Here is a 14185-nt window from a genome sequence, read left to right on the forward strand (position 1 = left end):
ATCGGTTTACTGTGCCTCAGTAGAGTAGGTCACAGAAGATAGCCCGTTTAAGGTTAGTTTACTATGCCCCTGTCTAGCAGGGACACAGAAGAGATCCCAGGATTGAACTTACAATCTCCCATCCACACGTCAAGATTTCTCTTGAAGAGGGTCAGAGAGGGGCTCTGCCTAACATGAACTGGGATTCTGTTCCAGAGTGAGGGCAGCCTCTGGGATATGAATCTGTCCCTCCAGCATGTCCTATTTATTTCTGTGCTGAGGTTTAAGTCTCTGGAGCATGTAGCTCTAAGGGATTTGGATTTCCTGAGGTGGAGCATGTCCATTAATTCTGGGTTGGACATGGCTTTATACGTCAGGCATAGATCACCTCTGAGTAGGCGGTAAGCAACTGAGTAGAGCTGGAGTTTCTTTAGCTGAACTGCATAGGGCATCTGTTTGAGTCCCTTGATCGACTTGGTGAGGTACTTTTGGGGCCTCTCCAGTTGCTGCAGGTGTCGGATAAAGTACATCCCAAATGGGGCATTGTATTCAATTATGGGCCTGATGAGTGATGAGTAGAGGGGCACAATAACCTCTCTTGTTCTAGATGTGAACCCTTTCGTGATAAGGTGGGCTATATAGAAGGTCTTTCTAACCACTCTGGCAACGTGATTGTCAAAAGAGAGGTTTCTATCTACTTGGGTCCCCAAATCCCTAATTACTTCTTCCATACTTAATGGATTACCACCTATGTGGTAATTTGTGGGCACTTTGTTTTTCCCGAAGGGGATGACTATGCACTTTTTGGTATTTAGCTTAAGGCCATGGCTCTGGCGTGAGTTATCCGTCTCTGTGAGATCCTTTTGGAGGATGCTTGTGTCAGCTGGAGAGTCGATTACGGCCCCCAGCTTGCAGTCATCTGCGAACTTGGTCAGCCATAGTCCTCCCATATTAGCCTGTACCTCAGAGAAGTATATACTGAACAAGAGAGGTCCCAGGACTGAGCCTTGTGGGATGCGACTTATAACTGGTTTAGAGTCTGACATGGCACCTGCTATACTGACCATGTGGGTTCTATCCCTGAGCCAGTTTGCAACCCATCTTGTGACATAGGGGTTGATATTTAAGCTGGTGAGCTTATTTATGATGCCTGAATGGGGTATTGTGTCAAAGGCTTTTGCGAGGTCCAGGTAGGCTGTGTGGACTACCTTCCCTTCATCTATGGCCTTGGTAACTGTTTCAAAGAAGTTGACCAGGTTCAAGAGGCAAGATCTGCCCTTAACAAAGCCGGATTGGGTGGGATCCAGTGTCTGGAGGTTACCAATGTCCTTGTTTATGAGTACCATGATGATACGCTCCATAGTTTTGCAGACCAGACTAGTCAGGCTTATAGTGTGATACTTTCCTGGGTCCGTTGTGGCACCACCTTTGTGGAGCGGGACCACTGTTGGTGTACGCCATTCCTTGGGTACATATCCTTTAGCAAGGCTGAGACTGAACAGTGACTTTATGTGAGGGTTTAGTTCTTCTTGGAGCTCGTGTTAGATGCAGCCCGGGACACTGTCTGGTCGCATTGATGCTGTGTTTTTTGCTTTGGAGAGGGCAGCTCTCACCTGTGCATTTGTGATGTCAGGGAGGCTACATTCTGTTGGGATAGACATTTTGCCTTTTAGGGGGGAAGGGGGGGGTTTGCACTGAACCTGTCTGCCAGGATGTTGGCAATGTCTGTGGGATCAGTGTATTTTTTGTCATTTTCTACTAACTCAGAGCATATCTGGGAGTTGCCCTCCAGATTTCTGACATAACTAAAGAAGGCCTTGTGATTTTCTTTAGTGTCTTGTGCAATTTTTCTTTCGAAGCTGGCCTTAGATAAATTTATGAGGGATCGTAGTTTCTTGCTAGTACTGATCAGAGATGCCATCCCTTTTTGGGATTTTGCTCTATCATGTAGTAGCTTCCTCCTTCTGTTTTATAGTTTATTTATGGCCAGGGTCCACCAGACTGGTCTCCTGCCTTTGGAGAAGTGAGTCTTGGTTTTATTTGGGATAGCACGATCCATGCATTCATGCAGGTATCCATAGAATGCATTTGTATTTTCCACTGGCCCGGTGGCTTTGAAGGATTCCACCTCAGTTTTGAGAAGTGTGAAATTTGCTTTTGAGAAATTTTTCACCGTGATTTCCTTTGCTGGGGGTGGGGATGGGATATGGATGTCCAGTGAAATTAATTTATGGTCTGATCTTACCAATGAGGGACATACCTCTGGTGTGGGACATAGAGTCCCCATGTTGGTGATGACCAGGTCCAATATGTTATCCCCTCTTGTGGGAGTGGTGACCAGTTGTTCCATAGCATTTGAGTTTATAAACTCTAGGAACCGTTAGGCAAGGGTGTTGGGGCTTGAGCAGTTTCCCCAGTCGATGTTTGGGTAGTTGAATTCACCCAATATTATTGTGCTTGGAGAGACCTTCATATTCTCCAGTGTTCTCAGGAAGGCCGAGTGGGGTTCCTGAGTTTGGGAGGGTGGTCTGTAGCAGGCTACAAACTGAAAGGCAGTTTTGCCCACTGTTCTCTGTACATGGATGGTCTCCGATGCTTTGTGTAGTGCCACTAACCTGGAGGTATGGGTATCTTTGATGAATATGGATACTCCCCCTCCTTTTGTGGTTCGGTCCGAGTTTTGGGGCCGAAAAGCATGGTATGAGATATAACCTGGTAGTGCTGGGCTGCTCTTTGGGGCCTTGAACCAGGTCTCTGTCACTGCACAGATATCGATATTCTCCATACTGAGGAGAGCCTCGAGTGCGTGCATCTTGAGGTTTAGACTTCTGGCATTGAGCAGCATTACCCTTAGTTTTTTTTTCTTGTGTTATCTATGGAGGTGGGTTTGTCTTTTGAGCCTTGCCTAAAAAAGGCACTATGGGAGTGGCAAGAGCTTTAGCCAGTATTCAAACGCCCAGGGGCGACATGTGCAAGCCGTCCTTAGCGAAGCAACGTGGCTTGTCAAGCATGTCATTCCAGGCTGACAGACACTGAATCCCCTTAGAATGACACCAATAATTTAGCCAATTGTTAAAAATTGATCATTTTGCCTTTATACTGTGGCATCATTCTTGGTGAGGGCAAGATGCTACTCAAGGTCAGGGTCATACCGGTCTGGGCTACATGATCAGTGAGCTCCTCTATGTCTCTTTTCATGTAGTCCAGGGAGGTACGTCTCAGGTCATAGGTTCATAGGTTCATAGGTTCATACTAGGCTATCTGCCCTGGGGCAATTATAAGCCTAGCCCGATTCTGTATGGCTTACGCCACCCCTTGATTTGAGTATACTGTGCCCTTTTTAAGGTTTAGTTTACTGTGCCTCTGTCTAATAGTGACACAGGAGTAATCCCTGGGACAAACCTATGATCCCCCATCCACTTATCGAGATTCTTCTTGAAGAGATTCAGTGAGGTGCTCTGCTTCACATGAACTGGAATTCTATTCCAGAGCAAAGGGAGCCTCTGGGTTATGAACCTGTCCCTCCAGCAAGTTCTATTTATTTCTGTGCTGAGGTTCAAGTCCCTTGAGCGTGTGGCTCTAAGGGATTTAGATTTACTGAGGTGGAGCATGTCCATTAATTCTGGATTTGACATAGCTTTGTATGTCAAGCATAGATCGCCTCGAAGTAGGCGGTATGCAACTGAGTAGAGCTGGAGTTTTTAACCGAGCAGCATATGGCATCTGTTTGAGACCCTTGATCCTCTTGGTGAGATACTTTTGGGGTCTTTCTAATTGCTGCAGGTGTTGGGTAAGGTACATCCCAAAAGGGGCATTGTATTCTATGATGGGCCTGATGAGGGATGAATAAAGGGGCACGATTACCTCTCTTGATCTAGATGTGAAACCCTTCGTGATGAGGTGGGCTATGTAGAAGGTCTTTCTAACCACTTTAGCAATGTGGTTTTCAAAGGAGAGATTGCTATCAACTTGGGTCCCTAGGTCCCTAATAACTTTCTCTGTACTTAATGGGTTTCCGCCTATGTGGTAATTTGTGGGCACATTGTTTTTGCCAAAGGGTATGACTATACATTTTTTGGCATTTAGCTTTAAACCATGGCACTGGCACCAGTTATCTGTCTCTGTGAGACCTTTTTGAAGGATGTTTGTGCCAGCTGGAGAGTTGATTATGGCACCCAGTTTGCAGTCGTCTGCAAACTTGGTGAGCCATAGTCCTCCCACATTTGCCTGTACCTTGGAAAAGTATATACCGAACAAGAGTGGTCCCAGGACAGAACCCTGTGGGATGCCACTTGTGACCAGTTTCGAGTCTGACATGGCTCCAGCAACTCTCACTCTGTGGGTTCTGTCTTTGAGCCAGTTTGCGACCCATCTTGTGACATAGGGGTTTATATTTAAGCTGGATAGCTTATCTATGATGCCCGAGTGGGGTATTGTGTCAAATGCCTTTGCAAGGTCCAGATAGGCTGTGTGGACTACCTTCCCTTCATCTATGGCTTTGGTGACGGTTTCAAAGAAGTCAACCAGGTTCAAAAGGCAGGATCTGCCCTTGACAAAGCCGAACTAGGTAGGATCTAGTGTCTGTAGGTCCCCAATGTCTTTGTTTATGAGCTCCATGATGATCCTCTCCATAGCCTTGCAGACTAAGCTAGTCAGGCTTATGGGGTGATAGTTTCCAGGGTCCATAGAGGCTCCACCTTTGTGGAGTGGGACCACTGTTGCTGTACGCCATTCTGTGGGCACATATCCTGTAGTGAGGCTGAGATTGTATAGCTATTTTATTTGAGGGATTAGTTCCTCTTGTAGTTCATGTAGGACACAACCTGGGACGCCATCTGGTCCCATGAAAGCAGTGTTTTTTGCTTTGGAGAGGGCAGCCTTCACCTGAGCATCTGAGATGTTTGGGAGGCAGCCCTCTGCCGGGATAGATACTTGCTCTTTTGGGGGAGGGGGGGGAGAAGTTTGCACTGAACCTGTCTGCCAGGATATTGGCGATGTCTGTGGGTTCGGTGTATTTTTTGTCGTTTAGAATCAACTCAGAACAAGTCTGGGAGTTGCATCCCAGGTTTCTAACATAACTGAAAAAGCCTTATGATTGTCTTTGGTGTCCTGTGCAATTTTTCTCTCGAAGCTGGCCTTGGAGGATTTTATGAGGGATCGTAATTTTTTGCTAGTACTGATCAGAGATGCCTTCCCTATTAGGGATTTTGCTCTATCATGTAGTAGCTTCCTCCTTCTGTTGTACAGTTTATTTCTGGCAGGGGTCCACCAGATTGGACGCCTGCCTTTGGATGATTGGGTCTTGGTTTTGTTTGGGATAGCATGATCCATGCATTCTTGGAGATGTCCGTAGAATGCATTTATATAGGATTCTGCAGTTTGGGTTGTAGTTTCCACTGGCCCTGGGGCCTTGAAGGATTCCACTTCAGTTTTGAAAAGTGAGAAGTTCGCTTTTGAGAAGTTTTTCACTGTGGTTTTCTGGGCTGGGGGTGGGTTCGGGATGTGGACATCCAGTGAAATTAATTTATGGTCTGATCTTACCAATGAGGGATATACTTCTGGTGTGGAGCACAGAGTCCCCATGTTGGTAATGATCAGGTCTAGTATGTTGTCCCCTCTTGTGGGAGTGGTGACTAGTTGTTCCATAGCATTTGAGTTTATAATTTCTAGGAATCTTTGGGCTAAGGTGCTGGGGATTGAGTAGTGCTTCCAGTCAATGTTTGGGTAGTTGAAGTCGCCCAATATAATGGTGTTCGGAGAGATCTTCATGTTCTCCAATGTTTTCAGGAAAACCGAATGGGATTCCTGACTTTGAGAGGGTGGTCTGTAGGATGCTATAAACTGAAAAGCAGTCTTGCCCACTGTTAGTTGCACATGGATGGTCTCTGATACTTCGTGCAACGCCACTAACCTGGAGGTGTGGATATCCTTGATAAATATGGAAACTCCCCCTCCTTTTGTGGTTCGGTCTGGGTTTTGGGGCCGAAAAGCATGATATGAGGTATAGCCTGGTAGTGCTGGGGTGCTCTCTGGAGCCTTGAACCAGGTTTCTTTCACTGCACAGATATCGATGTTCTCCATACTGAGGAGAGCTTCGAGTGCGTGCATCTTGAGTTTAAGACTTCTGGCGTTTAGCAGCATTAACCTTAGTTTCTTTTTCCTTGTGCTGTCTATGGGGGTGGGTTTGACTTTTGAGCCTTGCCTAAAAAAGGCACTATGGGGGTGGCAAGAGCCTTTGCCAATATCCAAAAGCCCAGTGGTGACAGGTGCAAGCCATCCCTAGTGAAGCAACGTGGCTTGTCGAGCATGTCATCCCCAGGCTGACAGACAATAGATTCCCTTTGAATGACACCAACATTTTAGCCAATTGTTAAAATCGATCATTTTGTCTTTGTACTGTGGCATCATTCTAGGTGAGGGTAAGATGCTGCTCAAGGTCAGGGTCATACCAGCCTGGGCTACATGATCAGAGAGCTCCTCTATGTCTCTTTTCATGTAGTCCAGGGAGGTACATCTCAGGTCATTCACATCAGCATGTACAATGACTGAGTCATATTTGTATTTGCTTTGGAGTGACCTGAGTGCTTGCATTATGTGTTGGATCCTAGCACCTGACAGGCAGCTCACTGTGACCATCTCTTTATTCAGCCTGGTGAGCGGGACATCAGTGTGTCTGACAATAGAGTCACCTATAACAAGAGTATCAGGTGTTTTATTCAGCCTTAAGGGCTGTGGCTGCTTGGCACACTGACTTTGTGGGTTATGTGTTGTGTGTGTTTTGTTTTGAGGTAGCATTTGCTTGGATGTCTGCTTTGGAGGTCTCTGTTGCTTAGGTAGATTTTTATTTAGATCCTCCGAGTATGTTTTTGTGTATTTATGTGTTTGGTTCGCTGATGTGGTGGGACTATGTGATACTGGAATTGTGTTGTGTAAGGGTACCTTCTCCTCCTGTCTGGTCACACCAGTTTTGAGATGAGAGAGCTCAGCCTCCAGTTTGGTTAAATAGTTGCATCTCTCACATATATTTGAACCTGTTTGGAGGAGGAGAGGGTTGTCCGTGTACATGAGACAGTTGTAACATTGCCTCAAAATTCCCTGATTCACCAGCTGGACTGGAGAGGAAACCATTGACTGACCTTTGGACATGCTAGAGTAATGGGAAACTGAATTTAAGATGGACCAATAGAGGACAGGGTAATCGTAGAGAGTATAAGAGTAAGTAGTGCTTATGGTTTAATACTGCTAACTTGTAGGATTACTTAATTGGACCAGTGAAGGGCCTTAGAATGAGAATATGGTGTTTAAATTGAGAGATAGAGCAGTTCTAAGGGAAAAAGTGAAGAGCAGACTTTGTGGAGCCAGGAATAGATTAAACCCAATTAGGCGGCGCTGCCCGCTGTTGCGCTATGCTCAAAACCGCACAAAACCACGCAAAAGAGGGTTTTAAGAGAGGAAGATGAAGAAGTTTTGGAATTGACCCAGAATGGCCAATAAAACTACAGTTTCAAGTCAGTGACCACTCCCATAGGGGCAGGCAGGGTGCTCAATGTTTTTCACTGCCACTGATCAACAGAGAGACTTTCCTTTAGCCCAAGCAAAAAATGGCCTCACAGAAACTTACAAACAGTTCAAGAACAGCAAGCCTGTAACTGAACTTTTTTAAATCTCAGAAAAGTGGGAAAAAAGCAAGATTTGTTTTGTGTTTTTGTTTTTTCAGAGATAGCAGAGGTTAGCAAGTATCAACAAGTTATAACAGTGCAGTAAATGATCCCACACAAGAGTGCTAGGCCAAAGACAGATAAAATGCAAGTTTTGAGAAAAAAATGATTTTAAAAATAAGTGCAAACAGGAAATTCAGTAAGCTGCTCTAGGTTGTGCTCTAAATACAGTTACTAATGCAGAAATCAAATTTAACAAGCCAGAAAATGCTCAAAATAGGCGGCTATGCAGAAAAACTTAGCAAATAAACAGAGGAAAAATACTTAAAGTCTCAAAGGTGGCTCCTTTCTTCTCTCAGCATTTTCTCCTCTTGGTGGGTGCTTCACCAACAGCCAACAAGCCTGAAAAGATGCCAAAACCACGAGGCAACCAGGTTTTAAGAGAGGAAGATGAAGGAGTTTTGAAATTGACCCAGAATGGCCAATAAAACTACAGTTTCAAGTCAGTAACCACTCCCACAGGGGCAGGCAGGCTGCTCAATGTTTTTCACTGCCACTGATCAACAGAGAGACTTTCCTTTAGCCCAAGCAAAAAATGGCCTCACAGAAACTTACAAACAGTTCAAGAACATCAAGCCTGTAACTGAACTTTTTTAAATCTCAGAAAAGGGGGAAAAAAGCAATTTTTTTTTTGTTTTTTTTTTGTTTTTTCAGAGATAGCAGAGGTTAACAAGTATCAGCAAATTATAACAGTGCAGTAAATGACCCCACACAAGAGTGCTAGGCCAAAGACAGATAAACTGCAGGTTTTCAGAAAAAAACGATTTTAAAATTAAGTGCAAACAGGAAATTCAGTAAACAGCTCTAGGTTGTGCTCTAAATACAGTTACTAATGCAGAAATCAAATTTAACAAGCCAGAAAATGCTCAAAATAGGTGGCTATGCAGTAAAACTTAGCAAATAAACAGAGGAAAAATACTTATAGTCTCAAAAGTGGCTCCTTTCTTCTCTCAGAGTTTTCTCCTCTTGGTTGGTGCTTCACCAAAAGCCAACAAGCCTGAAAAGACGCCAAAACCATGAGGCAACCAGGTTCACACCAGCATGGACAATGACGGAGTCATATTCGTACTTGCTTTGGAATGACCTGAGTGCTTGTGTTATGTGGTTGATCCTGGCACCTGACAGGCAGCTTACAGTGACCTTGCTGAGATAAACACCATCGTAATCAATTCACTTATTTTCTTAGAGTTTGCAAGTTAACTCTGTTATTTTCCAGTAGGGTACACTGTGGTTACATTCTTGAAGCTCAGCACATAACATACAGTTTAATATACAGATAACATATGTTTTCTTACTTTTGTAAGACAAACATACAAATCATATTACTATTCACAAATAAAATTATTTTCAAAATTCTAGCTAGCTGGACTAGCAGCCTTCACACGGACAAAAGTGATTTACTTCATATTACAATTTTTCCAAGACATCACTGGACTAAACCATAAAGCAATTACAGAGTTAAATATAATTAAAATTATATCACATAATATGTTTTCACCAATCATGTCACCGTTTCATTGGCCCAGATTTTAGTACACATGTGGTTAATAGCACCATTTAGACCCAGCCTATTATATGCATTCAGTACAATATTCCATTTTATTCCCCTCAATTCTAAAGCTGTCTCTGCATCTCCACCTCTTAATCCTAAATGAATTTCATTAATGACAAAAATTACAAAAGAAAAAAAAGTTTGCTTATGCTTGCCTAATGCATTATTTTCATCACATACATTGATGCCATATAAGTGCTCATAGATTGTACATTTCAGCATTTTTGTTGTTTTTCATATGTAGAATCCTACATGACTAGAGCAAATTATACCATTTTATAAGACTTTCTTCTATAATAACCAGGACTGATACAACTTTTATTAGATGAATTACGGAAAAGCTGATGTATCATCAGCAATTTATTTATCAATATGTATAACTGCAAATATATATGTCCCATTTTTAGAAGTCACCCAAATTTATCTTCACCTTTATTAAAATAATCCTTTAAATGTATGTCTTTTATTGAAAAATTTGAGTGACTTTCTTATAATTTTCAACACATTAGTATATTATTTAAACACTTCCCTGTTCTTAGTTATTACATTTTAATTCTGCATGAGTCCAGATTATATGGTACCAGTATTGCCCTTACCTTATCTGTGTTTAATGAAACCTGAGTTTAAATAAAGTGTTTTTCATCGCTGTAGTCATTTTATTGAAGAATTCTAATGGCTGAGTCCTATTGGCCAACTTGTGTTTTGTGTTTAACATTGCAAACAAGCTTTATTTTTATCAGACTATGTCATGAAGAAAAACTAAAAAGAAAAGTGTGGGATTAGTGCCTAGAAAGAAGAACAATCATGGTGGTGATTCAAGGAAATTATTTCAGTCTATGCTACTTAGCTATTAAAGATTAGTCAATTAACACAAAAGAATGCCAAATCCACAGGAAAAGCTACATAGAGAAACAGCTTATTAACAACTAATTAGTATGTTTCTGAATCAGAGTCATAATGAGGGTACTGCAAAGGGGGTGGCTGCCTCAGGCGCAAAGTGTGAGGGAATGTGATTGTCAGATTCCAGTCAGTCTTCAATATGTTACTGGTATTCGTGATAGTGCACTTGTGGTCAGAACTAAAGCAATGTAGAGCTCCTTGTGTGGCATAAACTGCAGCAGCTGCTTTCTGCAGCTGTTACAAGAAGTTTGTTAGAATTCAAAAATATTTCTTTATCATAAACTTATTGTTGGGGGTTCAGATCAGGGATGGCATTGGCTGAAAGAATAACAAGCTACCCCTCTGCTCTGAACTGAATAGGTTACTTTCAGACTTGACTGTATGAGCATTCTCCCTGTGAGCCTGCATATTATGGTAGCATGTGTACCCACCCATGAGCTTGCATGCATGCATGCATACATACACAAACACACATATCAGTGCACTCATAAAAAAGTACCTGCTGACATACTCACATTCAAAGCACAGCTCAAAGTGCCAACACACATATAAACACACACACACACACACACACACACACACACACACACACACACACACACACACACACACACACACACACACACACAAGCATGTACATAAAATAGTATGTTATATTTACCAGGGATAAATGGCTATATGAACACTTTTTCTGCCCTGTGAAAAAAATAACTCTGCAGAACTTTCTTTGATTTGCTCTGCTGAATTACTCTGGTACTGCTGTTATTTCTGAGGGACAGCAAAGGGCTATTTGGCATTAATCACTCTGCAAGTCTGCCACCTTTGTGTGTCGCTTCTCCATTTGGACCAATCTCCATACTATGGCCACCACTACCAGTAAAAACAAGTATTATGAGAGCAATCTCTGAATCACTCATGTTTAATGCAATGCAGAAGCCTGCAGGCTTAAGACTTTTCTATTATGATAAACTTTTCAGAATCCCATGGTATATGCAGTTTTGTACTGAATGGAATTAGTCTAACAATAATTAAGTGACAAAAAATTGATGACACTTTTTGACAGATTGGATACATTGTAGACATTAGGTCATAATACCAGAATTTCCCCAAACCTATGGGTTCTTTTTTCCATGAAGAACTTAGCAGTGATAGACTTATTTACTATTAGTAGGTGTGAAAAAATGTTAAGGCCCAACATCATACAGTCGTGGGGTCATCACACAAGTTTATTCTGAGGTGCAATTTCATCGGATAGCCACTGTGTGCAATCAATACCTTCGTTTGGAAGCATGGCATTGCTCTTCACTGAGTCTTTGAAATTCACTTTGCATTTTGGGTACAAGAATAGACTTAATTTTCCAAAAATGAAATTCCACATCATCATCATCACCCCCCCCCCCCACAGACACACACACACACACACACACACACACACACACACACACACACACACACACACACACACACACACACCATTTTCACATTTTTAAATGGGGTTGAATTACCATGCCAACTGTTGGCACAGCTCTCAATTCATAGCCACTCTCCTACCTTCTCCTGCCATGCCTGACTATTGCAAACCTTCTCATATGCAGCCTGTCCATCTCTTGGTTGGATGTCCTTCTCTCCTCATGCCTTTCTCCAATCTCTCCCAAAGCATCTTTATCAAATCATCTCCTACTTTTATACATTTGTGCCTGACTTACCATAATCTGTTCTCATTGACCTTGTCTACAATTGGAGCTATATTGCCTTATGCTACTATGTCCTCATTTTTTCATCTGCCCTCAGTGTGCATACTACTACTAATCTAAAGCACTTCATTTTCATCACCTCCAGCTTCCTCAGTTGATCTGCTTTCACAGCCCAGGTTTCTTTTCCATATAGAAGCACCTCTAATACCACTGTTTTTTGGCATTCATCTGTCACATATTATCCCTGACACTTTGTGGCAGTTAATTGTAGAAACACTGATTGTTGCTTTGACCTCCTCAACCAGAATTCCCTTCTCCTCAGTCACACCTTTAATAGACTTAAAACTGTCAAACTGTTCCAGTATTTCCCTGCTACTTCAGTTGCCAGCTTCTTCTTCTCATTTCCCATTTGGTTACCATTACTGCTGTCTAGTCTGTTCTCAGTTTCATCCCATGAGCCTTCAGTATTGTAACCCAGTTCCGTATCACTTGCTGATAGATATTTCTGATTAGAATCTGCATAAGCTGCTACATCAGCTGCATCCAGAAGCTTTGTTTATCTATCCATCCTCTTTTACCTGTTTGCTGATGTAATGCACTATTAGTATAAACAGGAGCTGGCTCAGATCTAAACATTGATACACACCCGCTTTCATTTGGAACACCTTTGTGGGTCTGAATTGTTCATGTCTATGTCATTGGGTCTTCAAACATAGCTTGCACTAATTCTACCCATTTTCTTGGGCTTTGAATCATCACAGGACTGCACACATCAGATTTCTTTGGGCCTTGCCATATGCTTTCCCCAAATCATAGAATGCAAGGCCATCAAGTCAAACTCTACATATTCTTTGTTAAAATTCAGGGTCTTCAAGTTAAGTAAACAAGTTAAGTTTGCGTCCAGCACTTCATGGTGGTACTGAAGTGCAAAGAAGGGGTTAAGACTGTGCATCTTTTTACTGGAATTTCCCTTGGAGTACAGACAAATGTCATAATTAAGCACTTATGGCCTAACAGAGATGAACAGAATCTTAGGCTCCTTTTGGTAGGTCTGAGTGAGAGATGGGATATCTGTTTACCTATTTTCTGTGTAAAAGTTAGTTGTATGACATAGGAAATGACAGCATATGATTTTCTTTAACAAAATTAAATAAAACAAGGAAAATGTTCTTTATTTTATTCTGGTTGCTAGTAAACTGGAAAGCTAGCATTGCCAGAAATGACTACCTAAAATGTGAGAGCTTGGTAACCCACAGTGAAGAGGACATTGAAGATACACATAAAAAAATAAATACATTTTTTGTCACTGACATGCCATCTAGCCTCATTTGTAACTGCTAAATTCTGCAGACGCTGTGTGACTTCGAAGAGGAGACTGGTACAAGGTTGTTGAGTTCATACTAAGAATTTAATGGATTTAATGGCCTAAGCTTTTACCATGTTTACATGCAAACTCTGTTGCTGACTAAAAATGGAAGCTCTTGACAGCCAAAGTAAACATGCATAAGTCATGTAGGAGCTGTTTTTGCCTATTTTTTTGACCAGATTAGCCCACATGGGCACAACTGCCCCTTTTCGGGGTCAACCCAGGAAAAATGTCTGGTAAAATGATTTCTTCAAGGTAGCATATAGGTAGGCAAATGACGGTAGACAGAACCAAACCCTTTAGCCTTGGCACAAGAACCAGCTCAGAGCTTTAGTCCAGTTTGCTAACTGCATATCTTCTAATGTCAACTTTACTATTTACCCAGTAAGTCAACAGTTTATGTGATTCAAATAATGGCCCTACAAAAGGACATCAGCTATACCTATTTCAACCCTGTATCAAAAGTCCCTTTCTCTTTTGAATTTTCAAATTACAGACATTTATTTAAAATCATTTCTACACATATGAGATTATAATTAACATGAACAATTGTCTGTAATATTATAATATTCTATACTGGAGTTTGTGTTATGTTTTTATCATGCAATTGATTACTGAAAATTGCTTATTCAACCAGTCTGCAAGACAAATTATAGGGCAGATTCAATGAACCCCACACAGTCAGCTTACCCAGGGCATTGTGTTGTATTCAGTAAGCAGCTCTGCACTGCGTGTAGAGCTGATCAAACAGAGTAAAAAACGTGGTATGCAAATTACAGCATAAACAGCTGAATCGTTTGCTAATCCAAGATGGAGGAGATATTCAACAAGCTATAAAGCAACTGTGTAGACTCAGTGCTGGTTTTCCTTGCGAATTCCAAATCATATTGAAATACACAAAAAGAATGTTAGGGGCTGATGTTGCTTCATTTTATGTGTACATGCAACAGGCTGAACTCTATGCTGTTGCTGCTGC

This window comes from Protopterus annectens, chromosome 4.part1, assembly GCF_019279795.1.
Source record: "Protopterus annectens isolate FY-2018-M chromosome 4.part1, PAN1.0, whole genome shotgun sequence".
NCBI lineage: Eukaryota > Metazoa > Chordata > Ceratodontiformes > Protopteridae > Protopterus > Protopterus annectens.